Raw genomic sequence first — 20,698 nt, 5'->3', positions numbered from 1 at the left:
GGGGGGCCGATGCAGGAGCCTGTGCCGGACTCAGTTCTCTCAGGCCACCGGGAGGTAAAGCGGGCGGTCTCCCTGCCCACCCCACTGAGAAGATGGGCGCTTCTTTCTGTCCAGGAAGCCCCACATCCTGGCCTTTACCAGCACACTGCACGGTCAGCCTCCGCGGGGCTCAGGCTGTGCTGCTGGCCGGGACAAGAGTCCAGTGGCCAGGACAAGCTCCAGGCCAGCAGGGGCACCACATGGGGACCTGCACCAGTGCAACAGAGTGGCTTTTCTGTTCATCTGTTTCTATCTTTATACACATTTTAAAAATTCTGTTTTCAATTTTTAAATTCTTTTCATTCAGCTTAACCTGAGATTTTCTCCAAGAGCAAATTAATTGGAGTAATAATCAGAAATACATCCCTGTAGACCTAGGGAAAGAAGCTTAGCTGGCCTCTTGTTCTTTGTGACTAAAAATACATGAAAAATGGCAAACTCTAGTTCTTTGCCGGCATTTTTTCAAGAATATCAGGAATTAAGATTGTCAACCGAGTTGACAGAACTGTTTTATGGGGTTTTAAAAGGCATACACTTTAAGATTCTTAGAGGGAAGTTATACACTGCATTTAAAATAGAGTGATGAGGACCCTCGCAGTCAGGATCCCCAGGAAACACAGACCTTGTTGTGAGACTCGAGGAAACTGAGGTTCGGGGGTGGAGGGCCCGCAGCCGCTGCAGGCCACAGACGGCAACGTCAGAGACGGCACTTGGGACCAGATGATAATTCTGAGCCATTTGGGCCAAAATGGGTGCCTGTGAGGCCCTACGGTAAGCGATGAAGCAAGCAGGCTGAACAGCACGTGGTTTCTCCTAGGTGAGAAATGAATCAAAGAGCCAAGTAAAGACATTACAAAACAAGGACACAGAGCTTTTGCAAATGAGGAGGGGGCAAGAGACGGAGGGGGCGAAAGGCACGGAGAAGGGGACAGAAAGGACAGAGCCGTGCCGAGTCCCCACAGAGAGCACTCGCGTGGCTGCGGGTGTGGAGTTGTCGCTACATTCAAGCAAGCGGCTGTGAGCTGCGGGATCTTCTCAGGGAAACGCACAGCCGCCAGGTGAGTGGTGGCTGGAGGCCCTGCTGGGAGACGTCTGCGCCCAGGCACTGTTGTGCTACCATGGGAAGGCGACAGGGACACCCTGCCGGGGGCACTGCGCAGCTGCTTCTGGGGGACAGTGAGTGGTGAGCCGCAAAGCCGCGGCATGAACAACAGGGAAGGACTTGAAAATAGGCGGCAAGCAGGCAGGAGACCAGAGACGGAAAGGAGGCGCAGGCTCCAGGGGACAGTGACTCGAGCTGGCTGGAAAACTAAAGTACAACGACCTTGTCACAAATTCAAGTTTTGCTCAGTTCAGTATTACCCAGATAGAAAGGGCTGATCCACAGGACACCACGGAAGAAAAGGGACAGCTCTAGATTTCCTGGGCATTTTCTTTTTGACTCCACCTTCTAGTCGACTGTCTTAAAAAGCAAAGGCGGAAGGGGCCTCTGTTGGCTGTCCTCCCCCACAGGCCAGAGTTACAGTGACTGCCGAGGCCTCCGTACCTTTTCTAGGGTGAGCCCATGCATGACTAGAAAGGCTGCTGCCCTGAGGCAGGAGGAGAGAGTGAAAGTGGCAGTGGCTCACCAGGAAAGTTCGCTAACTGTACGTGTGAAACTGCAGGTGAGCGTGTGCCGGGGTGTGCCTGGGCTGGGCTGGTGCAGGCAGTCAAGAAGTGGGACATCATGCAGAAGCCAAAGAAGACAGTTTCACTCAAATCTGAGGTCCTCCTGCCTCAGCCTCCCAGAGCATTGGGATTAGAGGTGGGTCCTCTCACACCTTGCTTATGCAAATTCTTTTTGCAAGAGCCGGGACTGAGACGGCAGTAAGCAGGGACAAATAGAGCACTGATCAGAGGGAAAGACAGAAATATTAATGAACCATGAAATAACAAACAGAATAAAATAACAATAGAAAAAAGAAAGAAAAATAATAAATCTGCAATATCTACACAGTGTAGTTGTAAAATATGGTGACTTTCATTTTTCTATTTGCAGAGGGGACTCATGACCTGGTCACATTCTGGCTGCGGCCTGCAGTTGCACTGCCCTGGCTTCCTTGAGTCCAATCAGAATCTCACAGGCTAAATCCTGAGAGGAAGGTGGACAGAGACAGTGACCTGCTTTTCCCTGGGTGGCGCTCGGCCACACGATTCTCTGTAGGTCTCAGCACACCTGGTAAAGACCCTCAGGATAGAGCCCCAGAGCAGCGGCAGAACGTGCCAAGGACATGGGATGAGTGTGCTCAGAGAGAGGAAGAATTACTTAGAGCAGGCCTGGCAATGTGTCTCTCACTGTTTTTAACATAAACACCCCTATACCTTGTACATCTATCATCCCCTTTTGCACACACTAGTGCCTTAGTCACTAATTGCTTCAGTCGTTCAAGATCTCCCCCTTGCCCTCCCGCACTGCAAGAGCACACCACCCCAGCCTGGCTCACTCCTGGAAGGGCCCAGCCCTGGAAGCGGCCACATTTCCCCTTCCCCACCCACTCCCCAGGGTCTGGAACCGTAAGACTGAGCGCTGGAAACCACTTGGGTGGAGCCCTGGAGTGCTCCCAGGAGAGCCTCATGCAGCCCAAAGCCCTCAGCCTAGGGAGACATGCCCACCCGCGCGAGGGCCCCAGCCCCACCCCGGTGGCCCACCCCTGTGGCTGGGAAGGCCCTGCTGCCCTCCCACATGTTTGCAGAGCCTGATGGAGTCTGTGTCCACTGAGTGGGAAAGGCGGTTCGCGCTCCACACGCAAACTTCCAACGCAGATAGCTCTTTGATTCTTACGGGCGAATCCCATTTCTTGCCCCATCTGGACGGGCCTGTGATCCCCACACAGGGTCTCCGCCCCTGCCCTCCAGAATCCACCCTCCACGCTGGCTGTGGCTGCCCGAGGCATCTGGAGCCTGAGACTCCACGCTGCAGCTTGGCCACTGCTGTTCATCACATTCAGACTCCTTTTTCAAAACCACAAATTCTAAAAGTATTTTCTACTTACTTACCTAGAAATGATCCAAGAGTCTAGAAATGACTCAAAGGCTGTCCACAGCCGTATAACAAACTTCCTGACAAATCAGGTATTTAGTGAATGTAAGTGCAAATGCCTGAGCCACACTGACTCCAGCGGTCGGTCGTGAAGCTCCCTGTGTGCTTCACTCAGCTTGGCCCAGCTCAAGGGCAGAAACTAGGAACTGCAGGGAACACGCGCATATGCGCTTAGGAAAGTCACCTTCCAAGAGTAAGCCCGCCTCTTGGCCCAGGGCTCTGGGACAGCAGTGCAGGGCTGTTCTAAGCCCACGGAGCACTTTACCTATGAGGGCGCTCGTCTATAGTTCTCTTCCTATGTTTCTGTCCGGCTTTGGTATCAAGGTAATTCTAGCTTCATAAGATGAGCTGGAAAATGCTTCCCAACCCACTTTCTGGAAGATCTGGTGAAGGGGCAGCTTTAGTTATTCTTTGAGTGTTTGGTAGAAATGAACTGTAGGTCTATCTAGGTCTGGGGCTTGGGGAAGATTTTCAACAACTAACTCAATGTCCTTCCTTCTTATAGCTCTGTTCAGCTTTCCCTTCTTTTTGCTGGCTTCCTGTAGGCCAGCAGGACTCTGGGGCTGTGTCTTGATGTAGGGGTCCTGGGCAGCTTCTTGGTCACTGTCTTCTGTGGACAGCTGCAGCGTGGCCACCTTGCTTTCCCCTCCCTCCCAGCAGAGGGCAAGGCCCGTGTGGTGGCTCCTTCCTCCCCAGATGCCTAACGCCCTGCAGGAAGTCTCTTCCCTAGGAAGGAGCACATCTGTCCTCAGGCCAGACTGTGAAGGGTGCCAGGCAGCAAGCACCCAGGGCCACTTGCCACTGACCCTCCCCTCTGCGCCTCACCCCAAGCACTGTCCCATCACAGACGGGAATCGGAATGTCACATGAAAGAAGTCAGACCCCCAAGTGTGAACAGTAATGAATTACCTAACAGGAGAAATCCAAAGTGTGAATATGTGGAAGAGCAAAACCAAAGACAGACCATGGGAGTCCAGGAGAGATCATTTGCTGGCTCCAGTTTCCTGCCCTGCTCAGGAGTCTGAATGGTCAGGTACGCCGTTCAGCACCAGACATCGCCATGGCCCCCGCCGGACTCCTGGGGCCCCACGCAGTTCCTGCCCAGCCCTCCCTTATACCCACCCCTAAGTACACCGCCAACTGTTTCTGCTTTGGTCCAGGACTTCTGCTTGGGGCTTCCAGACAGGTTAGGCTCTACAAACAGCAGTTTCTACCTATTTCTAGTTTCTATCATTGCTTTTTTTGGGGGAAAAATCAAGCTCCTCCCTCCCTGATTCCCATTTTATGAAGTTTTTGTAAATGATACAGCCCAGATCCATCATCCCGGGTAGATAAATCCACACTGCCCTCTGAACTTGGCAGCTTTCCAGTGGGAAATGAGTAGCACAGCACCTGAAAGTCTACCTATATTTATAGAAGGATAACTCTGAGGGTTCTTTCCTTTCAAATATGTTAAACCATGATTTAACAAAAACACCCATAGTCCCTGGTAGCCACTTCAGATTATTAGCAAAACTTGTCCAAAGGCAAGGTTAGCACTCATCATCTGCATCTGAACCAAAGCTGTCTGTCTTTTCCCTGCATTTGCCTTTGTTCTCAAGACCCTTGGGATGGAAAAGCCAGAGTGCTCAGTGCTGCACGCGAATGAGCAAATGGGAAAGGTACCAGGACGAAAACCCAGGAGCTGCACCGAACTATACCGAAAGCTTCTCTGAAACACGTTCATGATCAAAGACTGCAGCTGCACCCGGTCTGGAAGGGCTCCAGGACACTGCAAAATGGGCCCTGGATGCCAGCCGCAGCAGCTGGACCCATGGTAGGTGCCCTCGCGAGGCTCCCAGGGGTCCTTGGGCAGGCGAGGGCCAGAACTAACGGGGGGAGGCCGAGGCATCTGGAATACACGTTCCTCGTGCTGGTCATCCTGGCCTTCCAGTCTCAGAATCCTCCCTGTCCAACAGAGCCATCTCTCTCCGGCGCGGGTGGGCAGGGCAGCTGTGAGGAGGGCTGGGGTGGCTCTAGGATGCCCCCCAATCTTCCATGTGCTCCACAGTGGGCTCCTGAGAGGTAGCTGGGTCGTGAGGGTGCTGTGCTCAACTCTGGATTCCTCCACTAAGGACTTCAGTGGCTGGCTATTCTGTTGTGGTAGGGCTGTGAGGAGGCAGTCACGGGGTGTCACCCAGAAAGGCAGGCTGTGTCCCCCGCCCACCTCCTGCCCTCGCTGCTTCCGGGCCGCCATGAGTAGTCTCCCCTGCCAGGCCCTTCTACGGTGCTATTCCTGCCTTGGAGCAACCAAACACACACAGAGGCAGCTGACACGGCCAGCTGAGCACACCTGTGAGGCACAGGTACCAGTACTGTGTCCCAGTGTTGGCAGGGTGGCTAAGACAAGTGTCATTTGCTACATGGCACCTCATGCCACAAAGCTGTACACGAAGGCAGTTCACAAAAGTACACAGAGCTGGTCCTCCCGCCCACGGAGAGGTACAGCTAATGCCCAAACGCCAGAGCCATGCCACATGATGTTGCTCTTAACAACGGTGACAATGTGCAAAGGACACATTTGCTACTATGTGTGTCACTCCTGGGGATGTAACAGGAACTTTTGCTATTAGGACACCAGTCTGGCTCCCTAGGTCAGCACCTCTGTCATTCTGGGATCTCTTCAGGATGCAGCCAGAAAGTTGTGACTTGCAGCTTGCCAGGGTCCGCCCAGCCCCTTCCTAGGGGCAGGAGGCAGTAGGGCGTCTGAGATGCTTGTCTGGAGGGAACAGCCGGGCGGCTCATCCTGACAGCCTTCCTGTCCCTTCCACCCGCCGATGCCTAACGCTTCGCCAGCTGCGGACCGAGATCACTGTCCCATTATTCCTCAGTACTCAGGGCTCAGGCTCACAGTGTAGTGGTGCTTGTGGCTTCTGCACTGCGCACTAAATACTGTCCATCAGCAGCGTCCACGCTCACACTTCCAGCCCCACCGCCTTCCCAAGAGCCCCACTTCAAGGCCTCAGTATGCCCCACCACAACTGCCTGCAGAAACCTTGGGGCACCCTTCTGGCACTGTGGTCCCAGTGATCGGTCACTACAGCCGGCGATCATGCATGCCACGATGCAGCACAGATTCACTGCAAAAATGTTGGCCCTAAAATTACAGGGAATGCCATTTTTTTTTCAGTTATTCTTGCTAATTCTTGCTGAGTTAACAGGTGTGCGTGCACTGCATCCTCCTATGTGAATCAGGAAGTGACAGAGGGGAAGAATGCATGACGGGAGAAGCACATTTTCCAGTTGAGCACTCAGTCTGTCAAGAGAGGTGCCAATCCCGTGATGAACATGAGTGTCCCCCATCTAGAGAGGCCACAGGACCGAATACAGCAGAGCAGCCGCCAGTCACAGCAGGAAACCTGCCCTGAGCACTGGGTGGCGCCGCACGGTGGGCTAAGGACGGCGCGGGCCTCTCACTCGTCCTCTCAGCCACTTAGGTGCAGTTGCTGCCCTCACCTTCCGGACACGACCAGTGACCGGGCTAGGATGTAGGTCCGCCACAGCCACTCCTTCATCATGACTGCTTGTAGAGTCGGTCTTGGGTCCACACAGATACCCCTCTCCTGGGGACCTGGCCTCAGCTGTCTGATAACTTCTCTTCCCACTGCAGGACCAGAGGGAGCAGCAGTCACGGGGCTCTTGCCCAGCAAGTGCTGACCTTGGGATGGACACAGCCTCTCTCCCACGCTCAGAGGCAATGGCAACAGAAGCACATGCCCTGGGACTGGCCAGGTGACCGCCGAGGGCTCCAGGGCTTTGCTATGGTTTAGATGGAGAATGTCCCCCAAATCCTTGTGTCCAGGGCAGAGCTTCCTGAAGGTGACTGGGTTATGGGGCCCCATGCCCGCCAGTGGATTCCCTGGTGATGATTGCATCACTAACAGTGCTGGGAGGTGGGGGGGGGCTGGGGTACGGCCTGGAAGGGGACATCTCGCTCCCAGGCCCTTCCCTTCTCTCTGCTCTCTGCTGCCTTCCACCAGTCCCTTCCCCAGCACCAAACAGCCATGGATGAGACTCCCAAATCATGATCCGGATGAGCCCTCTCGTTCCTCAAGTTCGGAGTCTCCAGTACTAGTCCTGGTGACGGGAAGGTGATTCACGCAGTCCTTCTAACTGTGTCCTCCACCTGGGCCTCAGGGCTGAGGCTGAGCGCCAATGCCCGTGTGCGGCACAGAGCCCGAGGGGGCTGCTCTCCAGGCAGGTCTCCAACCTCAAGCTCGAGGTCCACCAAGAGGGCTGGCAGAGCCACCGAGCATGCTTCCACAGGGGCCTCTGCTGTGCCTCCAGAGAGCTGCTCGGAAGTCAAACAGGACAGAGCCACAGACTGGAAGAGCAAGGCTGGCCATGGAGAATGGACGCTGAGTGTAGGCGTGTTCCAGGGGACCTGCTCACAGGGGCCTTTTCAATGACAAGCTAATTACAATGAAACCCATGAGGATTCTTCTCAGAGGCTCCTTCTGCTGGCAGTGAGAGCTGTGTTCATGCTTATCTGGAGAAAGGTCTATGGGAACCTTTCTCCTTATCTGGAGAAACCTCTAAGGAAAGAAGCTGACACCTCTCAAGACGTCTTCCATGGGTGTCCACTGCGTCCTGAGACCCCTTCCCAAGCCCCTGCCAGGAAGTCATGCCTGTGCCTGGCATGTACAGAAGAAGCAAGAAGGGAAAGTTGTCCCTGAAACTTCCTACCTCCAGAAAGTGGACAGAAGGTTGAGGATACTTCTTGAGGCTGGTCAGTATGCAAACCATGGGCTGGCAAGCAGGTACCATGAACTGGTCACTGTCCCTTGAAAAACCAGAAGCACAGGGCTCTGAAATGCCACTTGCCAGTACTGGGCTTGAGTGACGGGCGCCATCCGCTGCCCACCTGCTGGTGGACACCGCCCCTGCCATTCCTCATTCAAGGGCTTCAGAATCACCAGGCAGCCCATGGGCATCAGGTGCAGGATTGTAACTTTTCATAAATCCACAGTGCTAGCACAGGATAGGGGGCACAGGGACGCCCGGGCTGATCTTCAACCCCGCAGGGCGGAAGGCAGGCAGGAGATGCGGGCCTGAGCAGAGACTGTTCCCTGGGTTGTGGCTGGTTCCACACGTGACCTGCGCAAATGAGGACCCTTGACTTCAGCAGTGGAGACTTGGGCAGAGTGACACTACTTGCCAGATGGAGGCTTATCCACATGAAGATGTTCCACTGCTTTTAATTAATTTTGAGTCGTGTACATGATCTTGAAAATCAGAAGCAAACTGAAGAAAAACTGTAGACAGGAATCAGAACACGAGTTTTCTGCAGGCTTACTAACTCCTGATTTTGAGACAAGTGAAATATACTTTGCTTCGATGTAAGTCTTTATCGCCTCTCCTTGGTGTGCGGGAGATCCAGGGAGTGAAAGTCTTTCGCGTATTTTCTCTTACTTGAGGAACGAACCCAAAATGTAAATAAAAAGCAGAAGGAAAAGCCCAAAGCAGGAAAACTGATCTTGCTCAAGAAAGAGGAGGAGCAAGAGCTGGGGCCCAAGGGTGAGGGGCAGGAGGTGCAAGGTGTCCCCAAGCACCAGCTATGCCAGGTATAAACCCTGCCCCGCCAGTGCGCACCCCAAAAGTTCTAAGCAAATAACCTGCCAGAGCAAGCTGATAATTGGGCGTTCTGCAGCCCTAGCGACCTTCGCTTTCGGTGCCGCACAGAGCCTTATTGCTTTGCTAATGTGACATTTTCTCTTGGCTCTTAAGTCCAGAGTTTAGCAGCAGGGCCAGTTATGATCCTGAGGATAAATAGCATGCTGTAGTTTAAGCGCTGGTCACTGGGTGTTTGCTCTGGAACCCGCTAATCTCCTTACCAGACGGTCAGGCCTCAGAGCCCAGAGGCTAGTGCTGGAGCCCCCGTTCTCCTGCGCTCTCTCCCCTCCCCTCCCCCATTCCCTTCCTCTCCTCTCTCCTCCCTTCCCCTCCCCTCTCCTCTCCTCTCCTCTGCTCCCCTCCCCTCCTCTCCCTCCCTTCCTTTTTTCAGCAGTGAGTGCATCAGGGAATCAAACTCAGGGCTCTGTGCTTGCCAGGCGGGTGCCATGGTGCTGAGCTATATCCCCAGCCTCTTCTCCGTGCTCTCATTCTCCAGTTCTCAGTCCTTGTGTGGCCCCCAGGGCACAGCAGCCAAGTCCACACTGCAGCGCACCCAGCCTGGCCTTCCTTCTCCCCAGCACTGAAGACGGCCCCAAATCAAGCCTGTGCTCAGTTCGGTCTATGGGTGGGACAGCCTTTCGGGAAGGATTGTGAATCCTGACAGGAGGGCTGCGACGCTGGTGCCCCAGAACCATCAGGGTGGCGTGGAGGTCAGCTTTCTGGCACCCTACCTCACCTGAAGTCACTGCTCGGTCTTCAGTTACAACACTGCAGAAGCCAAGTTTTCGGTGGGTCCCAGGACCTCCAAGTCAGAACATGGCAAATACAAACCACCTGCTCTCCCACCAGTGAGGAACGCGCTAGTCGCTTCCCACCTCCATCTTAAGAGGTCTAAACATCTCCAAATGCCAACCATCTGGCTTTTCTGCCAGGGGCCTCAAACGGGGCCAGCCCAGCCCACGGGGCAGCCCGCTGCCACACCAGGAGTGGCATGCCACTGAAGCCGATTTCAATTTCCTGCGAAAATGACATTAGAGCACCTAAGCCAGCACTGCAGCCAGACAGCGGCTACATGGGGAGGCCTGGCTGGGTTCGCAGAGGAGCAGATCGGTACACCGCTTCCCATTGCTGAGCAACAGTAGCGCTGCAATCCAGCCGCTCCAGCTCAGCTTGCTCTGCAGGAAATGAGCGTTCGATCCAGGGCACGCCGGCAAAGGCCAGCAGGGCTGTGCAGAAACCCGGAGCGTCGCTGGAGGCTGCGCTGAAACCTCAGGTAATCCCTCTGGACCTCACCCGCCAGCCTCCTACCGTGGCCACCCACAGTGCTGGGATTTCAGGGGTGCACCTCAGTGCCTGGCTGCAGGTATGCTTTCTTCCCAAGATGAAAATGTGCCCTTTAAATTCAATTTGATTCTGAATAATTTGACCCAAGTTTATTGGCTATCAGCACACCACTGGTGCTCGTTACTACTCCATAATACATTACCCTAAAATTCAAAAGATTTAAAATACACAGCCTGGACAACTCAGCGACTTGGAGCAACCCTGTCTCCAAGTAAAAAAGGGCTGGGATATAGTTCAGTGTGAAGGCTCTGGGTTCAAACCCCACCAGGGCAAAAGCTGTATTATCTCACAGTTTTCCTGAGAAGAAGCATGTGGAGGCTTGACCCTGGCCTCTGCTGCTGCAGGTGCCTGGGCCCACAGTCCCCTGGGGCTGGGGACCCTGACCCTGGTTCACGCTCCTGGCTGTTGCCTGGGGACCTGGTTCCCTGGCTTCACATCCTGAGCTTCACCTTGTGATTTGGCAGCTGGCTTCCCTGGCATCGGGAGACACAAAGAAAATGGACTAAGACAAAGACCCGTGTCTCCTTGAGCGAGGCTCCCAGGTCAGACACCACGATTTCCGCGTTCCTTCACTTGTTCCTTCAGCAGGAGCAAGTTCCTAAGCCCAATGTGCAGGCCTGGGGACCAGAGCTCCACCTCCCAAGAGCAGAAGACTAAGAAAGAACTCCGGGCCTGTTCTGAAATCAACAGCTCCACCACCTATCATTTCATCAGCCACATAATTAAAATGCTGGGATAAGCTTTCAGCTACAAAATCTCCCAAGTGTCCCACCAAAGATTAAACGTGGCTGTAGCTGGGAGAGAGCTCAGTGGTCTAAGCACCTGCCTGGCAAGCACAAGGACCCAGATTTGATCTCTGGCACTGCACGACATGCTGGCTCAGCGCTGAGCAGGCCACCAAAACTGGGTGTGGTGGCACACACCTGTAATCCCAGCACTGGAGAGGCTGAGACAGGAGTATCACTGCAAGTCTGAACTGCATAGTGAGACCCTGTATCAAATAGATAAAAGATTTGAAAACAAAATTAGGGGCGAGCCACATAGCTCAGTGGACTGAAGTGCCTGCTTAAGCAAGTGCAGGGACCACGGTTCCATCCCCAGTACCACAAGCCGTTCCAGCCCTGCCTCCCAGGCAGGCTGAGCTGGTCACTGAGTACGAGTGTGGTGGCACATACCTGTAATCCCAGCACTGGGGAGGCTGAAAGCAGAAGGGCACCATGAGTCTAAGCTGCATAGTGAGACCCTACAACAACCAAATACATTTTTTAAAAATTTGAACGTGGTCATTTCTCCCAGTAGAAAATTCACTGGGAAATGTCACTCCCGCTACACACTGTTGAGGCATCCACAATTTCTAGCTTTCCAAAGGGATGCTTCCTGTGGCATTGACGTGGCTGTTACCATTATTTGCTTGCTGTCTTAACTGTTAAGGTTCAAATAACCAGACAGTCCAGGAAGTGTCTCACCAGTTGACTGTCTTGTTGGTTAATTTTTAAAAATCTGTGTTTTCTCCAGAGAATCACGAGGCCTGTGGTTACAGAACGTTTTTCTCTAATTGATCTTTCTCAGCCTAAGATTTTTTTCATCTTAAGGAAAGGATCTTGCTAGGTGGGGTGGGGCAAATCTAGAATCCCAGCACTTGGAGGCTGAGGCAAGAAGACTTCTATGAGTTTAAGACCAGCCTAGACTACGTACGGAGCAAGAACCTTTCTTTAAAAAAATTACAAATAAAAGAAAGGATTTTTGTCTTTTTTGTCTTCAATTAATATATTTTTCACCCTAGAAAAGTGCTGCTGAGGCAGCATTCTTGGTGGACAACCCCTGAAGGGCATCCTCAAGGAGCAGCTTCCTGGAGCGCCCAGCAGGATGTTGGGGACCTGCTGGCCCTGATCCGGCTGAACAGGGTGCAGCTATGTCCCCAGGGGCCATGGGTGAAGTGAAGGGAATCCGATGCATGCGCTCCCCAGCGCATGGTGCCTCACAGAAGAAACCCAAAGTATCAATGAGCTAAGGGGCAAAATAAAAGGAGGATAAAGGGTAACAGGAAGGTGGCCCTTCCCAAGCGGGAGGGAGGGCGGGAGACAGGAGGAAGCCACGCGGGAAGCAGCCAGCCGTGCCAGGCGCCAGCTCAGCCCCCCACGACTCGCACGCACGCACGCAATCTCCACACACTGAGAACAGCCTGGTAATAATTTAAAAGCCCAAGAATCCCACCTGCACCCCCTAATGAGAGCTGCAAATTCCAGAAGGAGAAAACGCTGCTAGGAAAAAGCAGAGCAGGACACGAGAGAAGGGGAGGAGTGCGCGGGCAGAAAACGAGAAGCTGGGGCGCCGTCCTCACGCGTGACACAAGCAGCCTGCGACCCCGGGTGTCTGCAGGCCACATGGAGCACGTGGCATGGGCCACCCATTTCCCAGCCAGTAAACCAGGGAACAGAATGAGCCCAGCGTAGTGGTGCGGGCCTATCACTCCACTGCTCGGGAAGATGAGGCAGGAGGATCCCTGTGAGTGCCAGGCAAGCAAGAAAACAAGAGCAAACTGGCTGGAGCATGAACCTCAGCATTTTCGGGTTGCCCAGGACAAGCAGCACCTCTCAGCCCTCTGAAGTGTTCACAGAGCTCTGGGAGCACTTGCCCACTGTAGCCTCCCTCTCCAGGGCCTCTTGCTGGATCCTGCCCCACCCACCATATCCCTGTCCCCCTGGAGTCTCTGCTGTAAGACAACTCCAAGTCAGCTGCGTGTCCTGCCTGGGTGTCAGGCTCAGGGTGTAACACAGACCCCGACAGGCAAACCCCAGCTTCTGGGCTTTCTCCAAGCCCAGCAGTGTGGTGAAGCTGCCAGCACGGGGCTGAGCTGGGCGTCCTCACAAGTTCTGGGGCACAGTCACATCAGGGGACGTTGGGGACAGTGACACATAGAAGCTCACATCCTTCTGCAAAGCCCAGTTCTCACTGCAGACAGGACACAGGTCTCCTCCAACAGATCACGGTTGTGGAGCCTGGCCATCCTGAGAAGACGGCTGCAGGTCCTTGGGCACCACCCACAGGGCACTAAATATCACCCCAGCAAAGATTCCTGCCAGACTGGCCTCTCTCGGGCCCCTAGCCACTGAATCTGCTGCTTAGAGGACCAGCAAGCTGACTGCAGAGGTATGGAAAGGAGAGAAATAGACCAGCTCACTGCCCAGCATCCCAGTGCAAGAGCGAGGGCCACAGTGATCCAAGATGCCCACATGGTCAGCTCGCTCTTCCTGGAGCGGTGGCAGAATCAGGGCTCAGCAAGAACAACCCTGCGGCAGGGCAGGCCTGCCAGCACTTGCTGTGGCATCTCCCAACCCGAGAGAAGAAACACGGTTCCACTGTCTCTTCCAGGGCGAGGGGGAGCCAGGGAGGTACCTGTGGGTCTTGAAAGCACAAGTGGCTGGAGCAGGGCCCTCTGTGCCACACAGCCCAGCCATGGCACATGGAGATTCCATTGTCACTGGGAATCAGGGCCGGGTCCTCCCTAGAACCTCAGGTACAGCGTTTCTGGGCCAACCGCTGGGGACCTGAAGCCTGATGTGGCCAAAGAGACGCTCTGCTTGGCGGGGACAGTGTTTATAAAGTGTGCATGTTCATCTCCAGCGCTGAGCTGTGCACAACTTCACACAAATGCTCAGGAAAAGCAGGACACAGAAAGCCCATCTGGCAGCTGTACCCACCTTGCTCCAGGGCAGGGCTGTCTGGGCATCGTGCGCCCAGCCCTGTCCTTGCTTAGCGACCTGCCTGAACCTAAGTGGGTAGAGCCCTGTCCAGTCAAGCAGGGGCTGGGGACACAGGCACCATCCCCTTGATGGCTTCTATGCAACAGGGACAGTGACCAGAGGGGTGTGTGCTGTACCTGGGAAGGGGCAGCACCAGGAAAGACACTGGCAGTCCCCCTGACCAGGGAGAAGGCAGGGTTCCGGGTGGCACAGCAGAGACCATGGCTGCTAGGGAAACAGCAGGGACATTGGCAGGATAGGACACAGCACTCTCATTCCAGGGGTCCAGTTCCAGGTCAAGTGAGTGTGTGTGTGTGTGTGTGTGTGTGTGTGTGTGTGTGTGTGTCTACAAATAAGACCTGATCTCACTGTTAATTTAAACTCACTTTGCCAAAGTTCCTTGTTTTCTGTTAACACAAATGATGAAATTTTAATTTCAAACTATAAATTAAATGCACCCAAGGTCTCATCCCTAAAACGTCAACTAGCTATCTTTCATGAACTAATGAAGAATGGCTTTTATATTCTCTGAGAAATACTGGAAGACACGTCCCAAACTAGAATCCCACAGCGGCAAAGAACAACACCGGCGCTCAGAGCTGTCAGAGAGTAGACAAGACAGCTAAAGTTTCAAGAGGAAAAGAAGCTCTAGGGGCTCTGATTGCCAAAGTATTCACTGATCACGAACAAAGCTGTGAAAACGTAGCATGTCTCGTTTCAAAGTATGAGTGCCAAGAGGCTGAACCCTGGAATAACAACTTTCTGTCCTACAGTAAGACACACTGTCACCAACGCCCTTCAGCACACTCTCCTGGCTTCCCCGGGGCTGTTGGGCTGTGCTGGCTGCCTCAGCGTCCTGCACAGATTCAAGGTGTTTGCCTTGCGTGGCCATTTTTACCCAGTGAATACGGCGGGCGAAGGCTCGGCAGCAGGCTCTCCTGAGCAGCCTCGCATGGGCGCACGCTCAGCGGAGGTTTCCGTCAAGACTCCGCCCCTCCTCCCAAGGACGCTCGGTGCAGAGGTCCCCTAGACCTGCTTCAGGAGGTGGTAAGCTCAAGGGGTCAGTGTGCTCAATGTTAACATCACCGTGACCGATCCGTGAGGGCTCCAGTGCAGAAAAGAGAGGACAGCAAGAGCTGACAGGCGAGGGAAGCTGACCAAGAAAGGGACGCTGGAGGCAAAAAGAAAGCGCCTTCCTCCTGCTTCCTCCTGGGGTTTCACCACAGACTCATGCTGCTGAGGGAAGACGGGGAGCCCCATCAGATGTCAACAGAAATCTCCAAACTGAAATGCAAAAGGATGAAAAAACGGAAGAAAATTACCTTGAAAAGAACAGCCCATAATACATAAGAACGGCGGGACAATTTCAGAAAGCATCACGCGAAGTGTCACAGATTGTGAAAAACTTGCGGAGGATCAAGGCCTTACCTTGAAGAGAGGGATCAGAATCAGCGCCTCCTCAGAAATCGGTCAGGCAAATAGAAAGTGGGTGACATACAGAAAGCGTGTAAAGCCCCGCCACATAAAACTCACTATCCAGCGAGGCCACCCCCTGAAAACAAAGGAGGAAGACAGAGGGACACACTGCTAGTGGACATGCCCACAGGAAGTGTCAAAAGAACTTCCTCAGAGAAAAACGAAACAGGTCAGAAGCCGAGATCTGTATTCCAAAAGTACGAATGATCCCGTAAAATCCTCTAACTGACCTACCAGATAGCTTTGTAGAGCAACAGTAGCAGCGCGTGTGCGCGTGTGCGCGTGTACGCAGTCGGGGGTGTGGCACGTGGCTCAGTGACATTAATGACAACAGTACTGCAGGGAGATTGGGGCCACCGTGCTGTAAGGGGCCGGCTCTCCAATGGGGACAGCATCATGTCACCCGCTGGAGAAACCAGAACTCGGGTAAGCCACTGGCAGAAATGTAGCGTGGCAGACAGCTTACGGACAGTCCACGGAAACTTGCCACGTAAGCCAGCAAGTCAGCATGAATAAAATCAAACATCCACACGGAGACTGGTGCAGGAACGCTAACAGCTGCCTGGCTTGGGTGGCCTGGCAACAGAAACAACCCAGATGGCCTCCAGCTGCCTTTAGACTTGCAACTCTCCTGCCTTGGCCTCCTACGAGTCAGGGACCCACCATGTTTTACATCGGCGAGGGAGCTCCACCACTCCTTCTGCTCTGTGGTCCCTGGTCCCCCATCTTTATTGGGTACCTAAATTGAGAAGCACTTGTCAAAATGCAGGTGCTGGCCACACTGCCAAAGCATCTGGCTCAGAAAGGCAGCCGGGTGACTCTGGAACCTGCGATCTGACACACACACTGACACACACCGCCTGCAGCTCACCCGTGCTCTTCACCACTGCCCCACATGGATGCCACAGGGGAAGCTTTAGAAAAGTTATATTCCCAAGATGCACCCTGATGAATCAGGCAGGGGCCCCTGGCAACGTGACCAGGTATCTATCGGTTTAAAAAACTGGTCCAAGACCAACTCACACCAAACTCAGCTCTACTGGTAACCCGGCAAGGCGTGACTGGTTTAACAAAAGAGAGAACAGATTGTGAATGCCCTGAGAGTACTGGGTCACCACCAACAAAGGACCCACGGCTTCTCCCAGCAATCGGAGCTGGGCCATTAATTCTCCTGTGCATCCAACCATCCCTCGACTCACTTTGCTAATGTACTTCACCATGCAGAAAGCTGCAAGACACACACCCGGCTCCTAGATTGCCAAGTGCTGCTTCTCAGACCTCTGCGGCCACGACGGTCATCACCTCCTGCCCCCACAACACCCTCCCTCTTGCCCCAGACTTCAATCTCTCCATAGAATTCGCAATTAATGCTGCGGTCTTGGGCCGGCAGCGAGTGCTCGGCGCGCCCTGCCTCCCGCTCACATGTCGTCTATCCAAACCCACCTGCAGGCTCCCCCGACAATGGCCACCTGAAGAGCACACACCCTGGCGGCTAAGCGGAGCTCTGAAATCCGAGCCCATGCACACAAAGGGCTGCACCCAAGACCACGAAGGTGGGCAGGACAGAAGTGGCCATCACTCCTGATACAGAGGCCCTGTACAGATAACCCCAGGAGACTGAATGCACAGTCCCAGGTACCAGCTCTAGTATGGGCACAAATCCAGGACAATCTCCCTGAAGGTCACCTGCTCGCAGAAAGCATAAAATCTGCAGTCTGACCCCGGAGGGCAGAAGCTACAATTCTCTGGCTTGCAGGGGTGAAGCTGCAGAAGAAGAAGATCTGCCTGGTTTTGGAAAGGGTGGGCTCCATATCCTAAGGCAATAAAAATGAAAAACCAAAGCAGAAGGCAGAGACCAGGCTTCGCCGGTACACGAGGTTCTTGGGCCTGCTCCGCTTGGGCAGGAGAGTGGTGATTCTGGGCAGACCCGCAAGCCAGCAGCGCACAGGGCACCCGTACAGCGGCCTTCTGACCCTGGGCCAGGACGGAGCCTCCAGCCCGGCCTCTTTGCAGAGAAAATATTCCATCTACCCTCTCTATACATTGAAATTCCATTTAACGCAACAACAAAGGATGCCCAGTAATAACTAAAGAGAAATCAGTGGCTCAGCATATGAGAGCGGGAGTGTTTGAAATCAGTTAGAAAGTGACTGCGTTATGAGCGCTCAGAGCTGCGGGCGTGGCGTGAGGGGGCGATCACGGTAGGTGTGGCCTATGAGGGGCTGCGGGGGTGGGCGCGATTCAGCTCCCCCCCTGCCCCGCCCCCTTGCTGGCTCCTTCCTGTGACCCACGCTGTGAGCGGCTCTCCTCCGCCAGGGTGCCCTCCTGCCGCCAGCTGACCAAGGCCGCAATCAACTCAGAGGCTGTGGGTGTCAGGTACTGTGCCCCAACAGCAAGGGAAATGACTCAGACAAGGAGTGACTGCAGAGACCCACGGGTGCCCCCATGGTCCAGCTGGGCAGGCTTGGGGATGCACCGTGCACAGACCCCACCGCGGGAGCCCATGCAGCCGTGAAGCCCGCCACGTTCACTTCTCACCCTCACTTCCCCACCTTCGCAGCTGCCCAGGCGCAGGTGCAGGGGGCAGCGGTGTCTGCTTCCCGCAGGGGTCACAAGTGTGCCCAGAACTGCTGTTTTCTGGCGACCTTTCCCTGGGACGCCTGCAGCCCTGTCCTGGCCCCTCCCCAGGCTGTGCCCTGCCATGCCAGGCCAACAGCGCGTCCCTGCTTCTGCTCCAAGTCCCCTTTCCTAGGAGGCCTTAAAGCACAGCTCTTGTGCCTCGCTCTCCTGAGCAGTGGGCCCCTTACAGGCCCGCCTTACTGCGTGCTGGACCCACGACGCACAAGCGCAGGCGCTACTGCCAGGAGACTCGGGGCCTTCGCAACTGAGGTCTTGTGGTGACAGAGAGTGGTGGGCAGCGTCATGTGGAGGGTTCCGGGAGGCCCACAGCAGCTGTGCCGGGCCAGCCCCGGGGCTGGGGTGTGAGAAGCAGGGCCGGGTTTCTCTTCTTTGTGGTGCACTATGCACGCACAGGGCAGCATCAGAAAGCTGTTCTCCGAAGCGCACAAGAACAGTGGCCTTCGCTGTAATCACAGGGACAAAGGACCGATCAACAGAAAATGGCCCCCTCCGCAGTGACACCTGACTCCTTAAATCAGGACACTTGTGAGGACACACTTGCCCCAAAGGCAGGCAAGCTTGTGAGTGCGTAGACAGCCAAGTGCCTTCTGCTGATGCCCGGTAAGCCCTGAGACACACACAGACACCCCCACCCCCACCGCGTCACTCCACGAAAGGCTTGTTTTCAAGAAACACACTCAGGCCCGGACACCGACTTTACACCCTTATGGAGCAGTGTGACGCCCACCACGGGCTGCTCTGCACCGTGCTGAGAGGACCTTGGAGGAAGGTTGGGAGCTATTTAGGGCACAGAGCACCCCAGTTTGGGCGACCACATGCGATGAAGCATGTGCAGCAAAGTGCCGAGGGAGCCAGGCAAGGCAGACCTGCAAGATTTCCATCCAGATGGAGCACACAAGAGGCTGTACGGCCCACTCCACTGCCACAGCACCCCGAGCCACGTGAGCGTCTCTGATCTGTCCCCAGATAACACCTGCTGGTTCCTACTGCAGGGTTAGGGTCATGGGCTGTGTGAAAGGACAGCGTGTGGCCCACAGAAATCGCAAAAGGACAAAAGGCATCACCTCTCCTGGTTCCACAAACCATGACTAGAACCAAGTGCTGCGGTTCAGGAGAAAACACAGAAAAATACTTAACCCAGTCACTGACTGGCCTGAACAGAGTCCCACTGCTCGGCAGAGGAGCCTGAGAAAACAGGCACCATGATCCTCTACTCAAAGCCAGCTGTTATTTTAAATACTTCTTTACCCTGAGAATGAACCATCAGCAACTCAGAAGGAATCGGCAGTGACGACAGGAAGCAAGCGGGGACGGAGCTCAAGTGAGAGCGGTGCTGCCCCTCGCAGCTCCCCTCTGGTTCTCACAGGCTTGTGGCCGCTGCCTCAGCTGAAACACGGTGTGTCCGCAGTCTCGTGGCTGCACAGGCCAAAGCACAGCAGGGGCAACTTGGAGGATGCCCCGCGCCTTGGATGCAGCAAGCCAGAGGTGCAGCCCGCACGCTCCACGGTGCTCCTTGGCGGGCACCTGCTTATGTGCGTATCTGTTTCATTCCACTGTTCATACTTACAGGTCACAAAGTGACATTTTGATGCATATGTGTACCAGAGATGACTGAACCAAGCTAATTAGCATGCTTGTCATTCACCTTTTCTGTATGGGCCGAGAACATTTGAAATCCACTCAGAAGCTTCAGGAACACAGAACACAGGTACTAACCAAGTCACTGTGCCATGTAGCGAGCCTCCAGGCCTTACTCCTGCCCTCTAGCTGAATCTGCTTCGCCCAGCATCTCCTCCGCTCCAGGCTCGGCCACCCCGTCTCACACACAGCTCCTCTGTACGCATTCAGTTTTGTCAGGCTCCACCCATAAGCAGCACAGGCCTCCTTACAGGTCTCTGCGCCTACCTCACAGAGGTGGCTAAAATTGTAAGCCAGTGTTTCAGTTTTTTTTTTTTTTTTTAAATGTATTTCATACAGGGTCTCGGCACAGCTCAGACTCATAGTGATCCTCCTGTTTTCAGCCTCTCTAGTGCTGGGATTATAGGCACATGCCACCACGCCCAATCTCTGTTGCTGGCTCAGCATGTGGTACTAGGGATCAAACCCCCATCCCTATGCTTGCCTAAGCAGGCACTTAAGTCCGCTGAGCTATCTTGCCGGCCCAGTCTTTCAGTTTTAAATCTGCGCTACAGCAAAAAGCGAATGGCCAATCGTGCCCCTCAGAAGCCTCTCCATGGCTTCCAACATCCATTGCATGGTCCTTGCCACTTTCTGAAGAGCTCTGGAGTCCTCTTTCCTAAGTGTTTCTGCCAGCTGTGATCAAAAATATGATGAACCTAGTTGCTGAGAGCCACCCGACAGAAAGGCAGCTGGCACAGACGTCTTGCTGTGTCCTCAAGACACCGCGTGATTTGTGGCTCTTCCCCAATGTCAAAATGACCGAAAAAGGAAAACAGTTTGAAATATTTAGGACATCAAAGCAGCCAGGAGGGCCAGCGAGATAGCTCAGTGGACTAAGCACCTGCTTAGGCAAGCACAGGGACCGGGGTTCCATCTCCAGCACCACCTGCCATGCTGGCCCCACACCCTGGCACGCTGAGCCAGTTACTAAGTCCGGGTGTGGTGGTGCACACCTGTAATCCCAACTCTGGGGAGGCTGAGACAGGAGTATCCCTACAAGTCCAAGCTGCGTAGTGTGACCCTGTAACAAATGAAGAAGGAGGAG

At 54.4% G+C, this 20,698-nt stretch overlaps 1 protein-coding gene across 1 annotated transcript in view; it reads right to left on the bottom strand.

Annotated features, from left to right (window-relative positions):
• Rasgrf2 (Ras protein specific guanine nucleotide releasing factor 2) overlaps window positions 1-20,698 on the bottom strand; it is a 181,240-nt gene that overhangs the window by 39,591 nt on the left and 120,951 nt on the right. The window lies entirely within an intron of this gene.

This window comes from Octodon degus, unplaced genomic scaffold (assembly GCF_000260255.1).
Source record: "Octodon degus isolate 3935 unplaced genomic scaffold, OctDeg1.0 scaffold00129, whole genome shotgun sequence".
NCBI lineage: Eukaryota > Metazoa > Chordata > Mammalia > Rodentia > Octodontidae > Octodon > Octodon degus.
The sequence above is the reverse complement of the archived record's forward strand: the minus strand, read 5'-3'. Positions and strand labels throughout refer to the sequence as shown.